At 31.1% G+C, this 16228-nt stretch overlaps 1 pseudogene; it reads left to right on the plus strand.

The window, feature by feature from the left end:
- Window positions 1-438: 438 nt before the first annotated feature.
- Window positions 439-13115, plus strand: LOC120089869 (annotated as a pseudogene).
- Window positions 13116-16228: the final 3113 nt, after the last annotated feature.

Raw genomic sequence — 16228 nt, forward strand, 5'->3', positions numbered from 1 at the left:
GAACTCTGTCAACACTTACCTATTGATTTAAAAATAAGTAAGAACCATATAAATTTCTCCCCTAAACTTTACTCACCAAATTAGATTTTAAACTGAAATTAACTATTGCTAATTTATCCACTAATTAAATAAACTACAATTTTTTCTCTAAATTTTCAATAGAATCAATTTTTGCTAAGTTGGATTAATGTAAAAATTGGCCATTGAACAACTTTACCAAAACTCCTAAATTAAAATTAAATGATTTGGTTGTCAAATCTCTCTGACAACCAAATCATTTACTTTGTACAACTCACCACCAACACAAATTCCTCTATATATATATTCATATTCACAGTATATTCATCATTCTAAAACAAACATCTTTTTTCTTTACATTTTTCATACCATTTTTTCTCTCTTTCTCTTAACTTTCTCTTTATTAACTTCTAAAAAATCATGAGGAATAGTAGAGGGAGGCAAAAGTTGGAGATGGTAAAGATGCCAAATGAGAGCAACCTTCAGGTCACCTTCTCAAAGCGTCGGTCCGGCCTCTTTAAGAAAGCTAGCGAGCTCTACAAACTTTGTGGTGGTCAGATCCAAGTCCAATTAATTAGACCCAAAAACCAGACCCAAGTCCAATTAATTAGGCCCAAAGGCCAAACCCAAGTCTAATTAAATTAGGCCCATTGGCCAATCAAGGCCAGGCCCAAGCCCATGAAACCCATCAGAGCTCTATAAATAGAGAAGCTTCTCTAATTTGCAAGTGTCAGCATTTTCTATATTTAGAGAGCTAAGAGAGAATTCATCAATAAGTAGAAAACTTACAAGAATCCTGAAGTTGCACTTCTAGAAGATAGAAGACCCTCGAAGACACACACAAAGACTCCTCAAGAACGTTCAATGCATCTATGAATTTCGTTGTTTTGTTATTCACTTTTAATTTTTAACAAATTGTTACTATTTTTAGAACTTGACTAAAGATTTAAGTGGTTTTCCAATAACAGAAATTTAGGAAAAAATAAATATAAATTTTAAAATAGAAAATTTTTAATAAAATTATTAAAAGATGATATCTAAGCATTTACACATAATAGTATGTTTTTTTTATGTATGTAGAATCGGTTCGCACTCATCATAACTAATTTTATATGACAACTCACTTGACCTAATAACATGGTAAATAATAAATTCGAATATTAAATTATAGGTAGGTGATAATTATAGATTCAATTCTTCCTGAAAATTCGACCTGCAAATTTTTTTTATTTTCCATTATTTTGAACTCATTTTTTCTATGTTTTTTTTTAAATTTTCCATTATGTTCTCATATAGTATATTCCACTCTACAATTTCCTTTTTTTTTCTTTTTTTCTTATTTTATTATTTTTTAAACCATCTTAACTTAACTCTAAAAATAACAAATTAAAAAAAATAATATCTCATAAAAATAATAAAGTGTAAATTAAAATATCTCATTTATATAAAAATAATTACAAAAATCAATGTGTCCCCACAAGGCGGACGTCGTCGATTTTGAGCTGGTTGTTGTCGTCGACTTCAAACTTGAGGCTGCTCTAGTTCTTCTTTATATTGCTCTGGTACCTCTGCAGGCGCTTCATAATATAAATATTCATTATGCTATCCACGACCCCGACCATGTCCATGCACGTATGAAGAGATGGACCAGCCTCTAAGTCATAATGTCTTGAACCAAATGTTGGCATCATCATCATCGTACTAACATAATCAGTTTAACTTTGCGTCTGCATCACAGGGGGCAACTCTTCCACATTGTGGGCAACCTCATCGAACTCATCCTCTTCCCGAACAGGTCCTCTACGTTTAGGAGCTGGTGGAGGAACAATAGGTATATCGTACATATAATGTATCTCCTCCAGATAGTTCTAGTTATCACTGCATATAGCAAGAACCTGGTTCGGATCATTTGCAACATCACGAAGTCTACTGTTGTTCGATCTCTGTGAATTATAAACCAATTAGATAATATCTAAAATACATTTAAATTAAAGATAATTAGATAATATTCATTATTTATCAGATGACCCACAGTTGCTTCCGGACTAGTGACGTAGCGCCTTGTCATATTATTATACCAATGAATGTAGTCTTGAGTGACATCCTTGTCAAATTGTTCAATAGAAACCCCCATACAATAAACCTTGCACGATAGTGCCATCGCACTACCAAATGTGTAACTTTTTTGGACCAATCTCCAATCCTTAAGTTAATATCATGCAGTAAGGATTCAGTGTTACATGGCGATGGGACATCCTACTGAAAACCGAATTTTCTCACCACTCTGTTAGGAAGATGCCACTCACCAATGTGAAAACATGTGAGAGGACTTATCGTCCGCCATATGCTTTGACCATTCCATAGAAATTGGACAAAGTGTGCATAATAATTTTGTAGGGCTCCTAAATAACCTGAAACACAAAATATTATATTGGAAAACATTAAAGACAAATACAATAAAAATATGTATAAAATAATCAATTTGGTTCAGTGTTAATATACCTGATTAGGTTGAAGCAGATCAAACATGTATCTGTAGTGGCTGACTACATGTATGGTTGTTCTAGTCACACAAAACTTGTCTCGCCACCTAAATTTTTAAATTGATAATTTAGATTCCGAATTAACTAGATCAGTAATATAAAAATTAAATTGAATTAAAATAACATACTGAGAACCGTAGGCTCGTCCAACTACCTGAGCGTCATTTACATGTTGTAGCTGTGGAGCCATTGTTGGAAATCGCTCCCAAACTCATAGTTGCAAAAGTATGAGAGGCCATCATACATCACACATCACTCCTATGACTGACTCACTGTCAACAGGTAACCCTAACAACACTTCTATGTCTTGTAGATGATAAAAAAAACCATGATTGAATATACAACTTTTTGATTCACTGTCACTCCGATGACTTTTTGAAATATACAACTCCTGGGTTTAAAGCCATGATTTTTTCTCAATTAGAAGAAACATACAACTTTTTAAATTATAATAAAAAATTGAATATACAATAAAAGTATCATCTACACTTAATTAAATATACATGATAAAAAAATATTTATTTCTCAATTAAATAATGTACAACTTAATTAAAAGAATAATGTACAACTTTATAAATTATAATAAAAAAATTGAGTATACAATAAATGTATCATCTACACTTAATTAAATATACATGAAAAAAATATATTTATTTCTCAATCCATAACTATCTGGAGCCCATCTTAGTAACGAAGTACAGTTTCTTCGATTATGGCCTAACTATTTATAAAATCCACATTGTTGTTGTTGAGCGACTAGTTCTCTCCAATCCATCTCGTTATGATAACGTGAAATTTTTGGTCTACCGGGTTTTCTCAACAATGATGGATCAACATGTAAGACGAGCATGTTGATCTAAAATTAAACACACCTCTTCGTGTATTACAATTTATCTCAAGTGTTTCAGGAACCATCCCCATGAGTCTGCAGACTCTTCATCTGCAACGACAAATGCAAGTGAAAGAAGATGCCCGTTCGAATTAATTGATGTAGCAATCAATAATTTTCCTCGATTATTGCCATACAAGTGGGTACCATCTATCTGAATTATCAGCCGACATTTATTAAAAGCTTCTATACGAGGACCAAATGCCCAAAATACAGAAGTTAAGATAACATGGCCTTCACTAAACATTTCTTTCACTCTCCACTTCAGGATTGGACTGCTTAACCATATACAACCACCTGGGTAACAATTTGTAAGTCTCATCCCAATCACCGAACACTTTAGTCAATGCTTTTCTTTTGCCCTCTCATACCCTATGGTAAGGAACATGATATCCAAACTTTGATTTGATGTTGGACTGCAGTTAGGTCATGCTAATAGATGGTTTTTATCTTATGCCATTACAGAACTCTAGTGCAATCATTGATGAATCCAATTGCACATGACTCTGACTCAATTCTGAATAAAAACATGTATGTTGCTCATCATACTTAGTGATCTCGAACAAGCCATGCGATTTTTTCTTTATTGCATGAAGTTTCCATTTGCAACCTTCTTCCCACTTCTTACACCAAATTTTCCAAATCGTCGGTGTCGATTTCGCAACCTCATATAGTGCGTGAAATTTAATAGCAAAATATTTGACCGCGTGTTATAGCATTTCTTTGTCTTGACAAATTATCCCTTTATGCAACTGAGTATTGTCAACGTTCACAGGGGCTACAATTGGGTCATGTTCTCGAATGTTATCTAGTACATTCATATCCAAATCGTTGAATGTATTTGAAGGTAACTCATGTTTACGACCATCGGAATCCAACTCTTCAAATTCATCGTCTATTTCTATTCTGAAATCTCTATACTGATTGTTAGTCGCCATATCTTCATTATCACATGGCGATCCAACTGACTTCGGATCAAGATCAATACATTGGGTTGGATCTTCAAACTGATTAAATGGTGCATTCAAGTTTATATCCAACCCTATCCTATTTACATTTACATACAAATGCACTAATTTCGGGAGTGGCATCGCGACTGAGAACATCAAGTTCATAGCTTGTGCATTTGGAATAGGGAATGACATAAACCTTAATAATCCTGATGGTTCTAGGTTAGGATGTCTATATATTATTTCTAACTGATTTGTTCTCATATCTACCCTAAGTAACATCCCAACCATTTCAATGAATTGTTTAAATATAATTCCACTTTTCACATTTATGCTAAAACCCCCACTTGGCGGTTTGTCATAGTCAAGTCCATCAATACCATGAATCATATTACCATTTGTAAACAACATAAATCCCAAACATTTGTCCGCCATTTTCTAAAAACAATATAAATAATACATTACTAATTGTTCTACTAATTATCAAACTTAAACAAAAACAAATCACAATAAGAAATATATATATATATATATATAAGAAATATAAGAAATATATTTAGAAAATTACAATAAAAATCACAATAAGATAAACTTTTTAAAACTATTTTTAAATATAACAATAAATTAAACTTTTCAAATATCATAAGAAATATATACAAAAAATCACAATAATTTTTTATTAAACTAAACATATTAAAGTTTTTAAACTATAAACATCAACTTAACAAAACAATAAGGTGGACTTTTTAAAACTATTTTTTTCAAATTTAATACAAAAAAAAATAATATATTATAAGAAATATATTAAAAAAATCACAATAATTTTGTATTAAACTAAAAATATTAAACTTTTTAAATTATAAACATCAACTTCTTAAATATAACAATAAGATAAAATTTTTAAACCTATTTTTTCAAATTTAATACTAAAAAAATAAAATATCATGAGAAATATATTAAAAGAATCACAATAATTTTGTATTAAACTAAAAATATTAAGGTTTCTGAACATCAACTTTTTAAACATAACAATAAGATAAACTTTTTAAACCTATTTTTTTTTTCAAATTTAATACTAAAAAAATAAAATATCATGAGAAATATATTTAAAAAAATCATAATAATTTTGTATTAAACTAAAAATATTAGGATTTATGAACATCAACTTTTTAACATAATAATAAATTAAACTTTTAAAACTATTTTAAATTATATTTTCAAAGTGAATACTAAAAAAATCAAATATCATTAGAAATATATTTCAAAAAATCACAATAATTTTGCATTAAACTAAAAATATTAAAGCATAAACATCAACTTTTTAAACATAACAATAAACTATACTTAAATACAAACAAAAACAAACAAAATATAAATAAGATTAACATGTTGGTATAATATAATATAAATAAGCTAATAACAAATCTCTTTGACAACCAAATCATTTACTTTGTACAACGCACCACAACCACAAATTCCTCTATATATATATTCATATTCACAACACATTCATCATTCTAAAACAAACATCTTTCTTCTTTACATTTTTCACACCATTTTTTCTCTCTTTCTCTTAACTTTCTCGTTATTAATTTTTCAAAAATCATGAGGAAGAGCAAAGGGAGGCAAAAGGTGGAGATGGTAAAGATGCCAAATGAGAGAAACCTTCAAGTCACCTTCTCGAAGCGCTGGTCTGGCCTCTTCAAGAAAGCTAGTGAGCTCTACGGTGCTAAGATTGCCATTATCATCTTTTTGCCTGAGAAGAAGGTCTTCTCTTTTGGCCACCTTTGCGTTGAAGCCCTCATCAAGAGATTTGTGACTCGAAATCCTCCACCAAGCTCTAGTACGCTGTAGTTAATTGAAGCTCACTGGAATGTCAATGTTCGAGAATTGAATACACAACTTACTCAAGTGTTGAATCGAGTAGAAATGGAGCGGAAGCATGGTGAAGAGTTGAACAAACTACGGAAGGCAAATCAGGTATTATAGAACCTCCATTTGATAACTATTTTGTGTTTTATTTGTTTGTTTTAAAACTAAACCGTTTTCAAAATTCAAAAGCTTTTAAACCTCATTTGATAACTATTCGATCTTTGAAATTTGTTTTCATTTTCTCCTAATTTGTTTATAACGGTTTCATTATTTTCAAAGAATCATTTCAATCCTTAATAAATTTTAAAAAGAAATAAATGAGAAGTTTTTCAAAACATTAGTAAAAAATAGGTAACAAAAGAAAAAAAATTCCAAGTATAGAAGTAAACTTTGTAAGCTTAATTTTCAAAATCAAATATCAAATTTTTTTTTTTCATTTTTAAATATGGTGAAAATGGTCTTGGAAAAAAAATTAAAGCAAACAAGAATAATTTTTGAAAAATTGAAATCCTTATCAAACAAACAACTCCAACCTTAAAATATATGCAATGTTCTAACTTATAATATTCCTATTAAATTACTATTGACTTCAGAAGTATAAGTGAATAAATTATAAACAATCAATAAGTAAATAAATTATAAACAACCACATAATTAATATTTTATATATATAGGCACAATGTTGGTGGGAGCTTCCTGATAACATGTAGAAATACAAGTTATTTATACTGTTTTATTTAGATTATGCGGCAAAATGAAGGAAAAGTTGCGTCGACAGTATAGAAATTGGCTTAGAAATACAAAAATTGTAAAGTGTCGTGAGCACACCCGCTAACCCCATTGCGATGGCAAAATGAAATGTCCAAGTCTTGGTTTTGCAGGAAATAGGTCACAGCATGCGATAATCGCTCGAGGACAAAAATGAACACCGCATCCACATTCCATGCGGCAATCAATCAAGAACGACAAAGAACAACGCAATTGCAGTGCATGCGACGATCAATCATGGACTCAAATGATCAACACATTTCAACCACATGCGGCAATCAATAAAAGATCAAAACAATTACACCGCATGCGACGATCGATCGAAGATGTAAAGAGCGACGCATTCGCAAAGACTTCTGACATTGTACAGCTTTTCTGTTGTATGATTATGACAAATAAATCATGGAGCAAAGCGAAAATTTTCACCAAGCCATGGCAGGAATTATCAGATTTTCAGAGCGGGACCACTAATACAGAAGGAGCCAAGGTCTATAAATAGATGCCTCAAATTCAATGAAAAGAGGTTGGTCTGAAGAGACAATTTAGAGAAAATTCGAGAGAAAGACGAGACAAGACTGAGAGGTAAGTCTCTGAGCAACCAATTATTTCCATTCCCGAAGAAGAAGCTCTGCACAAAAGGTCACTTCTACCTGGAAAGCAAGGCCGAAAGGGAAGCTTTGCACTCCATTTTTACCACATGCTAGCAAGCACATCGTCTCCGATCGGGATCTGTGTCAAGATATTGACACTCTTCCCGTATTTGTTCTTATTTTCCATTTATCTACTATGTTCATCTCTAATCTTTCATTCACTATCTGTAACAAATGTTGATCTTTAGATTTTAATATCATTATCGTATTCATCATCATCTCTCTGTTCTTCTCCATACATTCAGTATCCATTTTCTTCATCATGTGTAACTAATCCTCTGGGTAAAGGGGAAGGATTAAGTGTAAAACCCGAATCCTAATTACTTTAAGTAATGTGATGTCTTATAATGAGCTAAATAATGCCATGTCTCAGGAAGGATAGAAGATGGAATGCATAATAAGCATATGAATGAAACCATGCCATCTAATGAGGAGTAGTGCTGAAGTAATATTGTGAGTGAAGTTACAAAAGGAAATTTGCTAAATCCTAGCCCTTCATCACCAATAGTGAGTTAGGTGGCACAAGGAGGGTTCATGCTGGATTTTGGACGGTAATATAAGCCAGAAGGTCGAATTCATTGGGTTGGTTTGGACAGACTACTTAGGCTATTTGTGTAATTTTAGTGGCATTCAAAAGCTCTGTGTGTCTATTTTTTGTGGTTGGGCTGCTGGAAGGAAAACTCACGAAGGGTTCATTTCTTGGGTGAATCTAGTCCATCAGTGAAAAATTGAAGCTCCAGGACAAATTACGAAGCGTTTTGAGCTAAAACCTTGAGGTAATATTTTTAACTCAGTTATAAACAACTTTGTAGAATGAAACTTTTTAAGATGAGGCCTGGAAATCGAGTTATATAATTTTGAAGGTTGAACTGGAAATTGTTGAACAAGCAGTCAGCTGTTTGAATTGGGGCCAATGATGAATTTTTGAATCTCTAGATTAAACGACGAGGAATTTTGAGCTGAAATTTCAAAGTAATGTTGCTAACTCAATTCTAAACATGTTTGTAGAAGGAGGTTTCTTCAAAAGAGGGATGGATTTTGAGTTATGAATTTTTGAAATTGTAACAAAGGATCTGGGCATAAGCAGACAGCTACTTAGGAAGATTAAGTAGGCAGCTCAAAAGCGAGAGTGAGCGAGAGCGAGAGGTGGATCTTGCTAGGGACAGGAATCTCATTGGTTTGCACTGGATCTCACTGGTTTTGCGCCAAATCTCGCTGGAAAGTGCCAAATCTAGCTCGGAATGGTAAATCTCGCTCATGTGGGTGATCGCTAGTCATGCTGATTTTGTTGATAAAAGTTCCATTAATAAATGAACTATATGAGGTATTTTGTTAAGAGTTCTAAGTAGTTTAACTGGGAATTATGTTCTTTTAGGTAAAGAAGAGCTAGGAGAGGCATATAACCCATTAAGAGGCCAATGAGCTGTGAGTGACTATGTGATGACTTACTGTTTTAATGATTTAGAAACTGTGATTTCTTGAAGATATTTCTCATGCTAAGTGTTTAAATGAAATGCCAAGCAACGTATTCGTCAAATGGTTTCTCATGCTAAGTAAAGCATGATTTAAATATGTTATTTTATCAAAATACTTTCAGCATGTTTAAGTAACTCCATTTTTATGATGATCTAGTATGATGAATGAACTAGTATGATGATTTGAGCACTAAGCCTTAGTGTTCAACTAAATGTTTATGACTAGTTTTAATTAAAACGCGATATCGAAGGACATTTGAGAAGGTATCCGCCCAACCAGATGCTGAAGGACATTTGAGAAGGTATCTGATCAACTTGGTACCGAAGGACATTCGAGAAGGTACTGGACCAACTTGATACCGAAAGGCATTTGAGAAGGTATCTTAGCAGCTCGATACTGAAGGACGTTTGAGAAGGTATCCTCGTCAAGTACCTAAGGATACTGAAGGACAATGAGAAGGTATCCTAGTCAAGTACCTGAGGATACTAAAGGACAATGAGAAGGTATCCTAGTCAAGTACATAAGGTACGACGGTACTCAGCTATAATCACGTGCACATCGGTAATACAATGTCGAGGGACTGAGCAAAATGAGGTTTCCTCGACTAAGGTTGACGTTGAGGGTTAGAACTAGTAGTTCACTCTCAACTAAGGATAAAGGCAGTTGTATATTCTTCTAGCCTAGAAGGATAGTTTGAAATTTCTAATGCGAATGTTTATCAACACATGATGTTTACTAATGTATGAGTTTTCCAAGTATGTTTACCATGTCTAACGCATGCTAGTGGTTTTACATGCTAGTTCAATATGTTTTAAGCCAACTTATTTCACAAAGTATGAAACATGCGTTAGGGTTAAAGCTAAGGTTGAATGAAGCTTGACTTACTATGTTTTAAATACCTAAGGTTGCCAAAGTACATGTGTTGGTATTTCTAAACATAATGAATAAGGATACTGAAGGTAGGGAAGGTATCTGAATAAATGTATCTAAGGTGTTGACGGTACATAGCAAACTCCATGTGTATGTAGGTAGGTCTAAATGAGAGGACAAGGTATGGGTCTCTTGGCCGATAATAGACGTTGGGAGCTAGAGCAGTGTATGCTCGTTCTCAACTAAGGAACAATGATGATTATTGATGTTTAAGGGTTGTTATCAACGTTTATGTTTTAAGGATGTTGCTTGAGATGCCATCGGTATATTTAAAGAGATTGGTGTAGGGATCTCTTCTAGCCATAGTTTAACATGAACAGGTCGAAGTAGAGGACTCACCTGGCCATGGCTTGACGATGGGAATTAAAGCAGTGAATGTTCATTCTCAACTAAGATTCAGGTTGCAGATACAATGTTTTAAAAGGTTTTATGTACACGTTTGCTTGGTATATTTTAAGTTCCAGTATTATGTTTTCAAGCTTTCAGTTTAAGCATGAGTTTTACGTTTTATTAAGTCACTCACTGGGCTTCTAGCTCACATTTTCAAATGTTTTCATTTCCAAGTAGCGGTCAGTTCCCAGAAGACTTTTCTGCTACTGCTCTGCCACTCAAAAAAACAGGTTAAAGGAAGCGTAATTGAAGATAGGTATTAGCTAATACACATGTGTCTAACTAGTGACTAGTATTCTAGATGGGGTTCACTAAGTTGTAATATTCATGTATGAATAATGCTGCGAAACCCTGTAATGTAAATGTGTTAAGTTCTGAGCTAATTTGAATGTATTCAGGGTTTTGAGCAATCTTTAACAGGTAAGATAGGCAGTAAGTGCCAGAAAAAGGGTTGTAACTGCTACAGTCACCATTCCGTCCAGGTTAGGAGGATAATCTGATGCGGGGTGTGACATTAAGCGAGTGAGTTAACCCTTGTTAAGGAAATCGTCTGAGTTTAGCTAAAGCATGCTCGACGGCATCTTCACCTGTGAAAGCAGAAGTGAAGATGTTATTCCGCCTCTTGAAAGAAGGTTGGAAGAATATATTAATTAAAGCGAGAAGTATTTCCAGAGATGGAAACAACCTTGCCTTCATCATGTTCATCCCTATTTCACCATAGACATATGAGAACACGGCCGATCACTGAAAGGTGTAAGCCAAGGGAAAGCGGAACCTGAGTTGCGTCCTCAAAAAGATTGACGAACTTGCAATGTCCTTTCCCTCAATCCATTCTCTTTCTGACTCATTTCACAAGACTTGCCACTGCATTCGTTAGACTCTTTTGATCAGATTTTGAGGAGATATTGGATTGTAAGTTTGACTTAATTTTTTGGTGAGGCTGGTGATGGGCGTTATAGTTTGATGTCATATACAGTAGAGATGAAACTGTAAAATACGTACTATGGACAGACTGTACTGTGGTTGGTTGTTTGTTAAAATGTCTTAAATTTGGTTTGTACGTTTTTGCTATTTATAATTTTGGTGAAGATAAACTATTTTCAGTTGTCAAAGAAGTGGCGAATTAGATGAGTATTCTGATTGCTTGTGATTTTGTTACTTTTAAAAAAAAAAATGTAGACAATAAAGAGAGAATTTGTAGAATAATAGTGAGAATTTTATAAGTTATTGATTGACTAAAATTTTCGTGTGATAACTATTTAGTTTTTTAAAGTTAAGTTTATAGTGTTACTTTTATCTATGAATTTCGTTGTTTTGTTATTCACTTTTATTTTTAACAAATTGTTATTGTTTTTAGAATTTGAATAAAGATTTAAGTGGTTTTCCAAGAAAAGAAATTTAGGAAAAATATATATAAATTTTAAAATAGAAAATTATTAATAAAATTATTACCAAATGAGGTTTAAGCATTTACACACAATAATAATTTTTTTTTTTTTGTATACGCAGAGTCGGTTCGCACTCTAATTTACATGACAACTCACTTGACCTGATAACATGATAAATAATAAATTCAAATATTAAATTATAGGTAGGTGATAATTATATATTGAATTCTTTCCCTCTAAGTATTTTATCAAACTCAAAATTCTTACCACGATACTATGATTTTTATTACACTTAAATTGTTTAAAATACACCATTTTCTGCTTCATTGATCTTTAAATTGAAATTGTTGAGTGTTAAGTGAATTATACAATTTTTTAAATTTGAAGTTGCAAAAAAATAAATAGAAAACATTTGTACCACAAGTAATTTTTTTGGATTAATTTATTTAAAACTCAAGACATTAAATTTACTTTATTGCATCGATAAACTGGGTACAAAAAGATCAAAAAACCAAATGAAAATCATATTTCCAATTTGTTTTTTTTTCTTTCTACTTTTCTCTTTGTGAACACTATCAATACATACCTATTGATTTAAAAATAAGAGAAAAAAAAATAAATTTCTCCTCTCAACTTTAATCACCAAATTAGATTCTAAACTTAAATTAACTTTTTCAAATTTATCCACTAATTAGAAAAACACTACAATTTTGTTCTCTAAATTTTCGATAGAATCAATTTTTGCTAAAAATTAAAATTAAGTTGGATTAATATAAAAATTAATCATTGAATAACTTTACCGAAACTCCTAAATTAAAACTAAATGATGTGGTTGATAAATCCAAGTATAGAAGTAAATTTAACCAAAGAAAAAAATCCAAGTATAGAAGTAAATTTTATAAGCTTAATTTTAAAATCAAATATCAAATATTTTTTTTTCTTTTTTCTTTATTAAATATGGTGAGTCGTCTAGGTAAAAAAAAATTATGAGCAAACAAGAATAATTTTTTTTTATTAAATTGAAATCGTTTTCAAACAAAACATATTCCTATTAAATTACTGTTGATTTAGAAGTATAAGTGAATAAATTATAAACAATAACATATTTATATATATAGGCACAATGTTGGTGGGAGCTTCCTATAGAAGAAATGGGAATGCATCAATTAGAACAACTCAAAGCATTCTTGGATGAGTTAAAGAAGAATGTCACACAACAAGCTGATCAGATTTTGATTTAGACTTCTAATGGCAATTTGCCGCCACAGTTCTTCTAAACTCCAACTCCGACACCGATACTGATAAACTCTAATCAACAAGTTGGCCTTTTCGTCATCGATCCGAACAACATCATCTCCCATATTCCCTACAATAACTATGATTCCTATAGACCATGTGGTTTCTTTTGAACTTAAGGAAGAAGAAATTCAATTTAGCTTAATTAGGCTAAATTAAAATCTACTTGTTTTAAGTTTACTGAGTGTTCAATTAAAATTTGTCATACAATTTGATTATTATATTCAAAGATGTATGATCTGTCATAAAATTGAACTTCTTCTCTCATTATAATATAACTTTGTGTTTGTGTAATTATTGGATTATGGTTAGTTTAATACAAATCTTAATTATTTTGTTTCATGTATCATGCATATAGTTTTGTTTAATGAACAAAATTTGAATGTTGATTTCGATTTGAACACACACATACTATATGTCGATAGAAAAAAATCTAGTACAGTAATACCTAATCCTTCCATTCATTACATGATTTAAAAATAAGAAAAAACAAAATCAATTCCAAAGTTTAGTTTTCTTTATAACTTTTAATTTTATCAAACTATATTCTAAACTTAGATGAGTTGTTACCAGTTTATCCACTAATTTTAACAAAAAAAAAAAAAAGAATGTAAAAATATGATGAAAGTGAAAGTTTAGAGTCAAAATTATATTGATGCTATCAGGATAAGTGTTAGAGTCAAATTGGTTTATCGAAGTTTCCCTTTCTTTAATGAGTAGAATGAACCAATTTTTATTTAAGAGTTATTATACTTCATAAAAAAATTAGGAGTTATTCTGTAAATGTCAAAAATGATTAATAATGTAAAAATGTTTGGATAATTGTTGGCATATTTATGGCATATCGGTTTTCTATTTTTCATGATTAAAGAAACCAGATTTCTTAACTCCCAAATCTCAATACTTAATGATCTATTGTAACTTTTAATTTCCTAATCTTAATGATTATTAGTAACTTCTAATTATTTAATTAATAATGGATTTACTTTTTTTAATTTTTAAAATCTCAACGCAAATCTAAGTAATCAATTATCAAACCTAAATCACATATGTCTATAATTTATCTCTATGTATATATAAATCATTAACCATGGCTATCAAATTCATACTAATTAATGAGAGTGAAAAGAAAAACTAAAATTCACAATGTATGAACAATATTAGGTTAAAATGCAATTTTCATCTTTGGATTTTAAGTGTTTGTTTAAAAGATTCATGAACGTTAAGAAGTTTTTTGTATTCTTGATCTTTCAATTTTATAATTGGCCTTAGAACATTAAAAAAATATCTTACACGCCGTTGAAGTTTAATTTTATATATAATGTATCCTTGACATATTCAAAATGTATCTACTTGGTTTTTAAAAATTCAACTTATAAACAATATTTGCACCTATAAGTTTTTTTTATTTTTTATTATCCACTAATGTTTTGGAAAATCATGTCATATTAAAAAGAAAAAGTTTACAAAATATGGTTTTGTTTGACTAAGAGTTCAAGTGTTTCTTCAAGAAATATGAGCACCATAGTATGAAATTTTAGGAGAAAATAAACATAAATTTAAAAAACATAAAAATAAAAATAAAATCACTACCAGATGAAATCTTAAGTATTAAATGAAATATTAGATATAAAATTAAATCTTATGTCTAATAAAGACTAAAATTTCAATTTAGTGTTTAGTAGATTCATGAATTTTTTTTAAAAAAAAAATCGTTGAATAGGTCAAGAACTTATTATATTGAAAAAAAAAATCTTTAAAGAAAAGGAAAAGGCTCAAAGATTTAGTTGTTCTTGGGTAACTCCTTGAGGACACGTCCCATCGCATACCAGGTGGAAATCTTTAATATGCTTGGTTGTGTAATTAGAAAATGACTCAATTAATAAGAATTGATAGCGGCCTACTTAATTGTTCATTTGCATTACGAAAGAGTAGTACTTGACTAAGATTGGATTAGTAGTTTAGAAAGTCTAAGTTAATAGTCCAATTGTTCTTGAATTACTAATCATGCATTATTGTGAACAAGATTAATTTTTCAATAATCCAAATTCACACATTTGCACTTTTTAGTTGTGGTTGCCCTAAGAAATTATGTATATAGACATGCTATTATTTCTAGCAATCATTGAATAAAAGAAAGTTGGCCAAAAATTCTTAAATCCAGTGTATAGAAATTATTTCACATTCAGGAATCAATTTCAGTAAGAATTTATTACAGAAATTCAAGCAACTACGTGAATGATTATAGAAATTCAACTCATACCAAGAAATTAAGAATTTAACCTAAACTAAATACTAGATCACTCATCTTAATGTAGCATCTCCTTCAAAATTGATCCAAGGAATAAGCAGGATGCATAAATAATAGGTAAGAAACAAAAAATGTAAGAAAAAAAAAAAAAAAAAAAAGTTGAGAGAAAATCAAGTGAAGTTCTGATCTTTCCGTGAAAATGGCTAAAATTTCATTTTATATTTAAGGTGTAGCAATTGCAAATAGTAGGGAGAGCGTGTGCAACTCTTTTGTTCGATTCAAGACCTCACGTGTTGGAGTGGGGGTTGGAGGGGTAGCCATTTGCAACTTTGGACAAATTTGGAGGGCGCACGTGTTTCTTCTTTTTTCTCGTCAAAACTAATAGTGTTAGGACACTAAGGGTAGCATCGTGGCACTTCCCTCTTTATGCATCTACTGCCTTTCAGCATTACACAACAGCATTGAGGTGGGGTTGTGACACTGCTAAGATGACATTTTCATAATTTCTTGTGTCTTCTTCATATTAGTTGACTCCAAAATGCATTTTGACTCCATTTTAACTAAAATTTCTCCTAAATGACTCTTTTGCCCTTTCGAGACAAATTTACCTATGAAATGAACATTATATGCATAAGAATTGTATGAAATGGATAGAGTTAATGATAGAAAACTAGGTTTTTTTTTAGCGTTATCATTACCTTAATCCAAAAACCAATAAACTAAGATCCAAAGTTATCTACTATAACTTAAACATTAAACATGTATGTGGAGACATACAGCAATAAACTAAGATCCAAAGTTATCTAC

This window comes from Benincasa hispida, chromosome 11 (genome assembly GCF_009727055.1).
Source record: "Benincasa hispida cultivar B227 chromosome 11, ASM972705v1, whole genome shotgun sequence".
Lineage (NCBI taxonomy): Eukaryota > Viridiplantae > Streptophyta > Magnoliopsida > Cucurbitales > Cucurbitaceae > Benincasa > Benincasa hispida.